This window comes from Saccostrea cucullata, unplaced genomic scaffold (assembly GCF_032062105.1).
Source record: "Saccostrea cucullata isolate Sc308-1 unplaced genomic scaffold, CSIRO_AGI_Scuc_v1 ctg55, whole genome shotgun sequence".
NCBI lineage: Eukaryota > Metazoa > Mollusca > Bivalvia > Ostreida > Ostreidae > Saccostrea > Saccostrea cuccullata.
In genome coordinates, this window is record NW_026937638.1 from 398,928 (window position 1) to 411,783 (window position 12,856).

Sequence of the window (12,856 nt, forward strand, 5' to 3'; positions counted from 1 at the left end):
CAGTGGGAGATTTTAATTTGGGTCTGTCTGTCCAAGGCCGTAACTAGGCTCAAATTTTTAGTGAGGCAAGGGTGCTGGGCATTCCTAGTGTCAGACGGGGCAAGGATAGTACCTCATGACCAGTGATTGAGGTTTCCAAGGCTAGGGAGGTCCCGAAACCTGGGTTTTAGAAAATAAAAGATTTAATCTTAAAAAGTTTTAACGTTTTGAATTTTCACCCGCATGACGCAGTGGTTAGAGCGTATGCTCTAAAGTCGCAGACTAAGGAATTGATCCTTACATCACGGGTTCGAATCCCACTGCGGGAGGTAGAGACAGGTCCTTCGGATGAGACCGTAAAAACCGAATCCTAACAAGACCTCTCGCTGTTCAGTCATCCTCAGTGATCCTGAAAGCCCAGTACAGATTTAAAACTTGCAGCCCTCCATCGGCAAGTGTTTCAATATGAATGAGAAATTCTTAGAAGGGGTGTTGAATAATCAAACAATTTACTAAATAAACAGTTTGAATTAAATTTTACATGCGTTCTAAATGAAAATGAGGTACCTGGTGAGATGGACGATTTAAAGAAATGGAAATAAAAGTTGAAAATATTAATTTAGCACGAAGACACACATAAATACAATGTAAAACTCTTACTTTTCAAAAAACTCTAAAAATTTAGTGAGGCATTTGCCTCACTTGCCTCAGTGGTAGTTACGGCCTTGCTGTCTAGTCGTATTTCTGTCTGTCTGTAACACTTTCTTTTCTATGCGATCCTCTCAGCATTTGCAATTATGAAATTTAAAATTCCTTTTGGCCTAACGGGGACCCTATTGATAATGAAGTCAAAGGTCAAGGTAAAAGAATCCTGTCTGTTTTAACACTTTCGTTTCCGCGCGATATCTGTTGCAGTGAGATGTTATACAAAACTTTCTATGGCCTAGGGAATTTTGAGGTGCAAATTTAAGCATAGGCACTTGTTTCGGTTATACAAGATACAAGATATTTTATTTACCAATCAAGGGCCCCGAGGGGCATTTCAACATACACAATTGCACAATTTAAACATTCTTTTTTTAACAGTTATATAAATACGGTGGTATATTTAGGACACGCAATTATTTTTTTTTTGAATAACAGAAAAAAATTATCTTGTGAAAACGACTTAATTATCTTGTGAAAACGACTTATTATCTTGTGAAATCGAGATATTATCTTGTAAAAACGAGAAATTATCTTGTGAAAATGAGATATTATCTTGTGAAAACGAGATATTATCTTGTGAAAACGAGATATTATCTTGTGAAAACGACTTATTATCTTGTGAAAACGTGATATTATCTTGTGAAAACAATATAATATCTTGTGAAAACGACATAATATAATAAGTCGTTTTCACAAGATAATATCTCGTTTTCACAAGATAATATCTCGTTTTCACAAGATAATATCTCGTTTTTTTCTGGTATATTTAAAAAAAAAAATTGCGTGTCCTAAATATACCACCGTAAATATACCACCTTAAATATCCATATAAGTTTTTCAACAGGTGTCAAAGAAGAGAAGTTTGGGTTGATTTTTGATATTGTTTCCATTAATTGTAACCTTTCATTGCTGTATTTTGGACAAATGAGCAAAAAATGTTGTTCATCTTCAACTTCCTGTATATTACATTGAGAACACATTGGCGGATCCAGAGGGGGGGTTCCGGGGGTTGGAACCCCCCCTTTATTTTTTGCCAAGTGGAGAAAGAGAGAGAAAGAAGGGGGTTAAAAGCGTTTCCCGAGAATAAATATTTGTACGTCTAACTTAGATATGTATTGAATTGATAGATTCTCACACATTTAGATTTCCATTCACCTTCACTATTACTTTTTATGAGTGAATGGTAGAAAATATTCTACTTAATTAATTTTATATATCTTATATATGATATGTAACATGCGAGGTTAAATTTGATATTAGATTCCCGCGATCTTAATTTGGCTGTGTTGGCTATATACATGTACAAGAAGGTGCCTTTTTTTTTTAAATTAAATCTTATGAAGGAACTAAAATTTAATTCATTGTTTTATACCCAACCCAAAAAGGATTTTCAAATTCTTTAAGAAGGTTCATTCTACTCTTCGGAAATGTTGTAAATCCATTCAATATTAAGGCTTCAGTAGTTTTTTTAAATGTGTTAATTTTTTTATACGGACTGGGGGTACCTTTTAATTCAAAGAAAAAAAGACGTAGAACAAAGATATTATTTTCCAAAATCTTATATTTTTCCATACATGTGTGTGTGAATCTTTGCTTGAGAGTGTGTAAGGGGAGGGGGTGTTAGAAGGACACAACCCTGGAACCCCCCCTTTCAAAAATTGCTGGATCCGCCCCTGGAACACTTTCTAGATTCAGGGGGAAGTCCTGCATATCTTCCCTTTTCAATATTTAATTGATGTGCAGAAATGCGAAGTTTAGTTATATTTTTCCTCTGATCACAGTTATTGACAATGTGAAGATAGTGTTCTCTTCCAAAATTTTTTGAAAATGGAATAAGTTCTTTTTTTAACCCATAACACAAGGTATCTAACTCCGAATTACACTCAGTACCCCCTCTTCAGAAACGCACTCATTTACACTTTCAGATGAAGTGCACTGCATGGCAAACTTTTTATTACCATTGTCGTCTACGATAATTTATCTATACAACCATATATGACATGCATGTCTTTATTTTCATTTTAAAACTCCGTAAACAGCGTCAAAAACTCTTCCCTACGAGTGGAAAGTCGAACAAAACCATGAAACGGTATGTGCTAATCCCGCACGAAGATTTTGATTGGCTAAAAATCTGTATCTAAAATTACATCGAAAAAATGTCGTACTGTTTTTATGAAAAATGACATGTAATCAAATTTTAATTATTCAATTCAATATTCTAAATCTGGAATTGAATTTTTTAACTCACTCATTTTTTAATTTTGCTCTTTGCCCGTATATTATTATTATACTATGAGTTAGAAATTTATTACCGAAACAAGTGCCTGTGGTACAAAGGTCAAGATCTTGAATTGATACACTCTGTGTGTGTAAAACTTTCATTTCCGGGCGAAATCTCAAGAAGCTTTAGGCTTTGCAAAAAATGAATGCTACATTTTTTACTCTATACATGTATGACCCCGCATGCCTTTCTAAATTGCCCCCCCCCCCCCGCCCCTTAAATCCCCACTCCAAAGTTTCTCGAGATATTGCGTGGACAAAAATAGACAGACGGACAGACAGACCGAAATTGTTATCCCCACTTAGTGAAAGTTCAAAGTAAGAGAAAATCAATTAAAGGTCTAACAATTGTATTTGGTATGAATTAAACAAGTCTGCCAAAATACGAAATTTATTGTACCAACCATACTGATAGAATTTACGACATGCTTAGATGAAATCTTTTTAATCTCTCTGAAGTTTCTCACGTTTTAAAAATTGACCGTACCCAGAGCATGTTCTTGAGAATGGAATAAGTAGAAGATGTAAATACTGTGTGACAGGTGATCGTGTTTGTCTATAGTCAGTATTGTACATCCAATATGAAACAAATGTTGAGTCCGTGGACTCATAAATAGACACACTCGATCACACCTTCCATTTCTTTAAACCCGATTTTTATGCCCCCGTAAACGAAGTTTCGGGGGTATGCAGTTTTTCGCTCACCTGAGCCGAAGGCTCAAGTGAGCTTTTCTGATCACATTTTGTCCGTCGTCCGTCCGTCTGTCTGTCTGTCCGTCTGTAAACTTTTCACATTTTCGACTTCTTCTCAAGAACCACTGGGCCAATTTTGACCAAACTTGGTACAAAGCATCCTTGAGTGAAGGGGAATTGAAATTGTTAAAATGAAGGGACATATCCCCTCGCAAGGGGAGATAATCAAGAAAAGACAAAAATAAGGTGGGGTCATTAAAAAATCTTCTTCTCAAGAACCACTAGGCCAGAAAAGCTGAAACTTATGTCAAAGCATCCTAGGGTAGTGTAGATATTAAATTATACAAATCATGACCCCCGGGGGAAGGGCGGGGCCACAATGGGAAATCAAAGTTTTACATAGAAATATATAGGAAAAATCTTTGAAAATCTTCTTCTCAAGAACTACTGGGCCAGAAACGCTGAAACTTAGGTGAAAGCATTCTAGGGTAGTGTAGATATTAAATTGTTCAAATCATGACCCCCGCGGGAAGGGCGGGGCCACAATGGGAAATCAAAGTTTTACATAGAAATATATAGGAAAAATCTTTGAAAATCTTCTTCTCAAGAACTACTGGGCCAGAAACGCTGAAACTTTGGTGAAAGCATCCTAGGGTAGTGTAGATATTAAATTGTTCAAATCATGACCCCCGGGGGAAGGGCGGGGCCACAATGGGAAATCAAAGTTTTACATAGAAATATATAGGAAAAATCTTCGAAAATCTTCTTCTCAAGAACTACTGGGCCAGAAATGCTGAAACTTAGGTGAAAGCATCCTAGGGTAGTGTAGATATTAAATTGACCCCCGGGGGAAGGGCGGGGCCACAATGGGAAATCAAAGTTTTACATAGAAATATATAGTAAAAATCTTTGAAAATCTTCTTCTCAAGAACTACTGGGCCAGAAAAGCTGAAACTTATGTGGAAGCATCCTAGGGTAGTGTGGATATTAAATTGTTCAAATCATGACCCCCGGGGGAAGGGCGGGGCCACAATGGGGAATCAAAGTTTTACATAGAAATATATAGGAAAAATCTTTGAAAATCTTCTTCTCAAGAACTACTGGGCCAGAAACGCTGAAACTTATGTGGAAGCATCCTGGGATAGTGTAGATTCTAAATTGTTCAAATCATGACCCCCGGGGGAAGGGTGGGGCCACAATGGGGAATCAAAGTTTTACATAGAAATATATAGGAAAAATCTTTGAAAATCTTCTCAAGAACCACTGGGCCAGAAAAGTTGAAACTTATGTGGAAGCATTCTTGGGTAGTGTAGATTCTTAATTGTTCAAATCATGACCCCCGGGGAAAGAGCGAGGCCACAATGGGGAATCAAAGTTTTACATAGAAATATATAGGAAAAATCTTTGAAAATCTTCTTCTCAAGAACCACTGGGCCAGAAAAGCTGAAACTTAGGTGGAAGCATCCTGGTATAGTGTAGATTCTAAATGAAATCATGACCCCCGGGAGAAGGGTGGGGCCACAATTGGTAATCAAAGTTTTACATAGAAATATATTGGAAAAATCTTTGAAAATCTTCTTCTCAAGAACCATCGGGCCAGAAAAGTTGAAACTTAGGTGGAAGCATTCTTGGGTAATGTAGATTTTAAATTGTTCATATCATGACCCCCAGGGGAAGGGTGGAGCCACAATGGGGGGATCAAAGTTTTACATAAAAATATATAGGAAAAATCTTTGAAAATCTTCTTCTCAAGAACCACTGGGCCAGAAAAGCTGAAACTTATTTGCGCATGGAAGGATCCTGGGGTAGTTGATTTCAAAATGTCTTAATTATGATCAGTGGGGTAGGGTGGGTATACATAATGTATTACAAGGGGGAAATCTGGTAAAGAACAGAATGGTCAAAGCTTCTCAGGTGAGCGATGTGGCCCATGGGCCTCTTGTTATCGTGTCCGTCCGTTTGTCTGTCTATCTGTCTGTTTGTCCGCAAAAACTTTAACTTTGACCATAACTTTTGATTTAGTGGAGCTATGACTTTCTTATTTCTCATGTGTAATTCTTATGACAAGTCCTTTCTTTCGGTACCACCAAATTTAACCTTGACCTTAGAGTTTGACCCACTTTTACGCAAGAATTTCAAACTTTTACTTTGGCCATATCTGTATTCTCTGTTGAAAGACCTTTCATTGGATACCAAAAACCTTGACCTTTTAACCTTGACGATCGCCATACATGTGAAAAAACCTTGGCAATAACTTTTGAACGGTTAGGAATAGGGCTTTATTTCAAACTTCACATATGTCATCATTGTGAAAAGACGCTTCATTGGATAACAAGGACTTTGACCTTGGAGTTTGATTGATTGTATATCGTTTAACGTCCCTCTGGAGAATTTTTCACTCATATGGAGACGCCCCTTGAAGTTTGACCTACATTTAAAAATCTTTAACCTTAGGACTAGTGCTTTCATACTTTACATATTTAATCCTTGTGACAAGACCTTTCATTTGATTGCAAGACCTTTGACCTTGGAGTTTGACCTAATTTTTAACATTTGTAACCTTGGCCATAACTTCTGAACGGTTAAGACTAGCGCTTCCATACTAAACGTATGTATTTTTTGTGGCAAGACCTTTCACTGGATACCAATGACCTTGACCTTAAAGATTTCCGTACCTATGAAAAAACTTTAACCTTGGCCTACTTTCATATTTGAATTGTGTTTCCAGTTATAATATCCTACTTTTGGTGCCAATTAAATTTGCATTTAAGAAAAGTTTAGTCTTTGCTATGTTGCCTTACGGGGGCATCAGTGTTTCACAAACACATCTGGGGTCTTTTTGGGGGGGGGGGGGGCATTTTCTGCTTCCAGGTAATACATTGACTCGTATATATATATATATATATATATATATATATATATATATATATATATATATATATATATATATATATATATATATATATATATATATATATATATATATATATATATATATATATATATAGTGCCACTTTTCACCTGACTCGGAAAAACTGCGAAAAATTTTATAATTTTATTTAAAATTACATAAAAAAATGTATCAGTCGAAAACGACATAATTTTAAAAACAAGATGTGTTGTGAAATACTGATGCCAACCGTATGGCAGCCTATAGCGAGGGTTGAGGTTTCTCAGGTCAAAATCGTTGGTATCCAACGGAAGACTGAAGGAATTGTCACAAGAATTATATATGAGAAAAATGAAAGCCCTGGTACTAACGATTCGAAAGATACTGTTCAAAAATTATGACCAAAGTTTAAATTTTTTTTTCTAGAAATTGAGTCAGACTCTAAGGTAAAAAATATTTATACCGTTTAAAGGTCTGGTAGCCCTAGCACCATCTGTTCAAAAGTTATGAGCAATGTTAACATGGTTAAAGTTTTATCTTTTTTTAATACAAGAGGCCCACGGGCCTTATAGGTCACCTGAGCATCATGAAACATTGAATTTGGTTCATGTTTCAAGCTAGATGCTATGGCATTCACAATTCTAAAAGAGGCATCATTGCTAATCATAACTATACACTTAGCAATTGTTTAGTTTGTTTACTTAATACCCATAAGCAGGGCAGGGGAACAAAAAATGCATTTCAAGCAATCAATAATATTCAGCGATAATCATAAGTGCCCCTACCACACATGAACCTCTGGCCCTAGGTATACACATTGCATAATTTTTGAAAAGGCACATTTGCTTATCAATAATGTTTGATTATTAATAAGGAGCAGATTTCAAACAGTTCATTTTCAGTATATAAGTAGAGCCCCCCCCCTTCGGTATCTCTGACCCAGGGGCCTTGAAATTTACAATTCTGGAAGAAGAGCCCTTGCACATCATAACAATATAGGTAGTACATCTGTTTATTACCCAGGAGAAGAGAAAAAGATTTTTATAGATGTAATGTATTTTCACTATATAATCATTATAGAGCCACTCCGTAACAACCCCTGACCATTGCGCCATAAAATTCACAATTTTGGTAGAAGCATTCTTGTTCATCCTAACTATGTACTTAGTTAGCTTATTTAATACCTAGGAGCAGATAAGAAGATTTTCAAAGAAATAATGTATTTTCACTATATAATCAATAGAGCCCCACCCTGACCCCTGACCCTGGAGCCATTAAATTCAAAATTTTGGAAGAGGCACTCTTGCTCATGATAACATTTTACTTAGTTGGTTTATTTAAAACAGAAAAAAGCAGAGAAGAAGATTTTCAAAGATTTAATGTATTTTCACTATAATCAACAGAGCCCCGCCCTAACACCAAAACCCCTGACCCTGGGGTCATAAAGTTCGTAAATTTGGTAGAGGCACTCTTGCTCATCATAACTATGCACTTAGTTTATTTGATACCTAGGAGTAGAGAAGAAGATTTTCAAAGAAATAATGCATTTTCACTATATAATCAACAGAGCCCCACCCTAACACCAGAATCCCTGACCCTGGGGCCATGAATTTCACAATTTTGGTAGAAGACTCAATTCTGATTACAATCCTACCAACAGTTTGACTGCTTGATGTCCAAGAGTAAAGAAGAAGATTTTAAAGATTGCACTAATTTTAGTGGTTTTGGCCCCAGACCCTAGGCCCCAGGGGGGCAGGGACAATGAAATTCACAATTTTTTCACCCACAGATGCTATATGCCAAAATTGGTTGAAATTGGTTCAGTGGTTTCAGAGAAGAAGCTGAAAATGTTTAAATGTTAACGCACGACGAACGACGACGGACAAAAACGGATAGCAATAGGTCACCTGAGTTTACTCAGGTGACCTAACAAAATTGGTTCAAACTCCAAGGTTAGGAGGTCAAATCTGGTGTTACCCTAAGGAAAGTCTTGTCACAAGGAATGCACCTGTGAAATATGAAAGCCATAATCCACTCAAAAGTTATGGGTATGGTTTAAGTTTTTGCGGACACACAGACAGACGGACGGACAGAACAAAAACTATATACCCCCATTTCTTTGATCAAATTGTGTTTTAACATTGCAACCATAGAATTTATGATGCTGACCTTAAACAAGGTTGCTGCAAGTAACCTACCTCGGCTTAAAATTGGTCGTACATGGAGCATGCCCTCAAATAAACTGGGAAATGTAAACATCATATACATGTACAGGCGATAGCCACGGGACTAGCTGCAGATCTGTAGCGTTATGGTTTTATACATTTGTCTTTGACCATAACAGATCTGTAGCGTTATGGATTTATATATTTGTCTTTGACCATAACGCTACGGATCCTGTAATGCAAAAAAGGTGCAATTTACGGCGCAATATTTTTTGCGCGCTTTTGGGGAGAATTTCTCTACTTTCAAGCATTGGTCAATCAACTACCTTTCACTCCCTAATTCTAGACACATTCTGTAGCCAATATTTATATTTTATCCACCTTTCAACCATTTGTAGTTGTCTCTACAGGCAATAAAGTCGCTAGAAGTGAATTTTCAGCAATCTAACAAATAATTTTAATCAAGCGAGTTTATCACTTGTAGACATTACCTTTACTATAGAAAATTTTTACGAGTGGCCCCCCCACATTTGAGCACAGGATTGGGAAATTTACCCCAAAAAGTTTGTATAAAGATATCGGTCTTGAAAAAATTGGCCACTACCCTCCCCCCCCCCTCCCCCCCCCACGAAATAGGATTTTGGAGTTTGGGCAAATTTTAATTTTTCCTTTTTTTTTTCTTTTTTTTTTTTTGCTTGTCAACGAAGGTTGGCCCCCCCACTTTCAAAAACGATGCTACGTGCCTGTGGGAGGTGTATAAAATATACTTATTGGCTACAGAATGTGTCTAGAATTAGGGAGTGAAAGGTAATTGATTGACCAATGCTTGAAAGTGGAGAAATTCTCCCCAAAAGCGCACAAAAAATATTGCGCCGTAAATTGCACCTTTTTTGCATTACAGGATCTGTAGCGTTATGGTCAAAGACAAATATATAAAACCATAACGCTACAGATCTGCAGCTACCGCGGGACATAACTTAGAACAATAGACGAAGGAAACGAAGAGGATGAAATAGTCTCGTTTTACACACAATTTAGTTGTTAGTGCAGAGGAGCCCTTAATTATAGTATATAGTCAGTAAAAATTCCAAATACATGTATGATACAGGCACGTAGCATCGATTTTGAAAGTGGGGGGCCAGCCACAGAAATTTTTTTTACTTACCTGTAAAAGTTGTCAAGCAAAAAAACAAAAGAAAAAGAGAAAAAAAATCGCTCAAAGTCCAAAACCCCTTCGGGGGGGGGGGACAAACTTTTCTCACTACCAGTTCCTTTCAATAGCCATTTTTTAAGCTTACAATACTATATTTCCTTCATATTACTTTACTTTAATATAAAGTGAGGGGGGGGCCAAGTAGCCTTTCAATGAACATTTTCAATAGTAAAAGTATTGTTGGCAAAAAAAGTGGGGGGGGGGGGGCAGGCCCCCCCTGAGCCCCTCGGTTGCTACGTCCCTGTGATACATTGGTGGCAAGCTCTGTGTAGTCTTTTATTTCAAGTTCATTGGGATACTAATACTAGCTATATCGAGTCAGCTTATGAATGGAAGTAACTGATATTAATATAAACGTTATTCTATAGAATCAAACTGAATTATGTGTTAATTGAATAAATCAGATGTGAATATCAATTTAATACATTTTGTATGCGTTTATATACTGTTGAATTTAGAACCGGTTTCATGATCAAAATTCCACGACCCGACTCAATTTTCCACGGCCTAGGGTATATTCAACACTACAAAAGCCCATGCATTCAGCTCATTTTCGTGAGTTAAAAAAAAAAAAATTCGCGATATAACGCGAAACTTTCGCGAATAAACGTGTAACTTTCGCGTTAAAACGCGTAACTTTCGTGAATAAACGCAAAACTTTCGCGTTATATTGCGAAGTTATATAAAGTAATGTTACTTAGAGACCTTTGATCTTGAACGACAGATACGAAACATGAAGGCAGACGGGAATTCGAACTTCAATGAATTTATGAATAACTTTCTCAGAAGAAATGACGCGAGAATAGGATAGATAAGTCTTCAGATTTTTGCATTTTATTTTAAATCCCTTAATAATTAATCAAATAAATTTTCCTTTAAAGATTTTCTTGTTTCACTTCTTACGACTGATTTTTTGAGATTTTGTGCGTCAATGTTTCGTATAAGCAATGGTATGACCACATGGTGCAACCTCAAAGTACGATGTTGTATTTCTACAGTGAGTCTTTTGGAGACAAATGAACATTTGTCAACCAAATTTTACATTAAGTCTATGGGACACAACATTGTCAACTTTACTTCACTTTGTCAATTTCAATGAATTTTCTGAGTTTTCAATTTTATTTCCATAGGCGTCGGAACCGGGGAGGGCAAGGGGGGGGGGGGCTTGGGCAAGGATTTTCGTGTTTGGGCAATGGACATATTCCTCCCTTTTTTGGCTTGTCAGGTATTTTTGAAGGTCTAAAAAAAAATTCTTACACTTCGCCCCCCCCCCTTCAATTTGCTTCCGACGCCAATGATTTCTTATGTACCTTTCATGCCTCTCTGGGGGCCCTTAATTGGAAATAAAATATTGTCTATTGTCTTATTCTACAGAAAGTGTAAAAAAAAAATATGGCATGACAAAGGATGATCTTTTTCACTTTTGGAAAAGTCAATAGACTTTGAATTGTTTGTGAACAGCATTGAGAAACATAAAATGTGACAGAAAAAAGATTTAGAAGGGGGAATTTGTAATTGTAAGTATATTAGATCATAAAATTGTATGAAAATTGGAACTTATGCAAAAGTCTCGGTTATTCAACAAAGGTTTCGAGTTATCTTGCGAAAGTTGCGCGTTTATTCACGAAAATTTCGAGTTGTAAAGCAAAAGTTACGCATTTAATCACAAAAGTGTCGCGTTACAGCATGAAAATTTTATTTTTTATCCTTCAAAAATGAGCTCAATGGGCTTTCATAGAATAAGCCATGGTAACTAAAAATAGAATTTTGTAAAATACTTTCAAAATGCTACTACTCCTACATTTTTGGTCTCTTTCAATATAACTCAGCACAAACGTAAACTCGAACAAGATAATAACTAGAACTGTGTATTTTTGACTTCATGAATGATGTTGTCATGGTTACTAAAAATAGGTTAAAATTAGTGTTGGCAACGAGTACCCGGTTAACCGGTTAACCGTCGAACGTTGCGAGTATCGGTTAGTAAAACTGCTATTCGGTTACTCGGATAAAATAAATTCTACATAGTAAAGGCATAGAAAATGAATGTTTTATAATTTATAAATGTATACTAACTTACACATTAATTTTATAATAGGTACCGTTAGACGGTGTGTTCCCGTTTTGCACACATTTGGTAATTAGTATAGAACAACAGGTGTGAAGTGTGTTTTGATAGCAATTATAGTCTGATTTCTGGTTTGGATTTACCTGGATTTACCTGTGAATACCTGATTTAGATTAATGTATTCTTAAGAGGTTTAATACAATTTTAATGAGCATTTTATTAAAATTCTATATATATTTTTTGAAAAATATTTGATTGAATAAATACTTAATATTTGTTTAATATTATTTATTATTAAGTCCAATGTCTTAAAGAAAGAATACGTACTTTTCAATCTTGATAAAATTCTAATGAATTAAAGATATAACATGTAATAAAGAAAATAGTGAATAAAAATTAATTTGAAAATAATGCACAAGCCAAGAACATGAGGAAGATGTTATAATAAGATCACCAGATAATCAAATACATTAACTTTGTATTTATTCTCTTATTTTTTCACTACAAGTTCACCTTTCACATACTTACTAAGCTTAGTATGGTATAGACTATAGCAATCTCACCTGGTCAAATTCCTGTTTTTCACAGATATTTTAATTACCTGTAATTCAAATGTGTGCAAAACGGGAACAAACCTGTTAGACTTGATCTAGTGCATGGTTGTAGTGAATCAAATTGTTTTGTTTAGTTTTCACAGTTTATATAATTGATAGCTTTGATTGCTTGGGGTATACATATTTTGAAGGCCTGAGTTACAATTACCTCATTTGATAATTCAACGAGATGCCGCCGCAGACATAATAAGCTTGGAGTTGTAACAAAAGAACAGCTGATTCAAAATCTGTTAAATCACCTAAGCT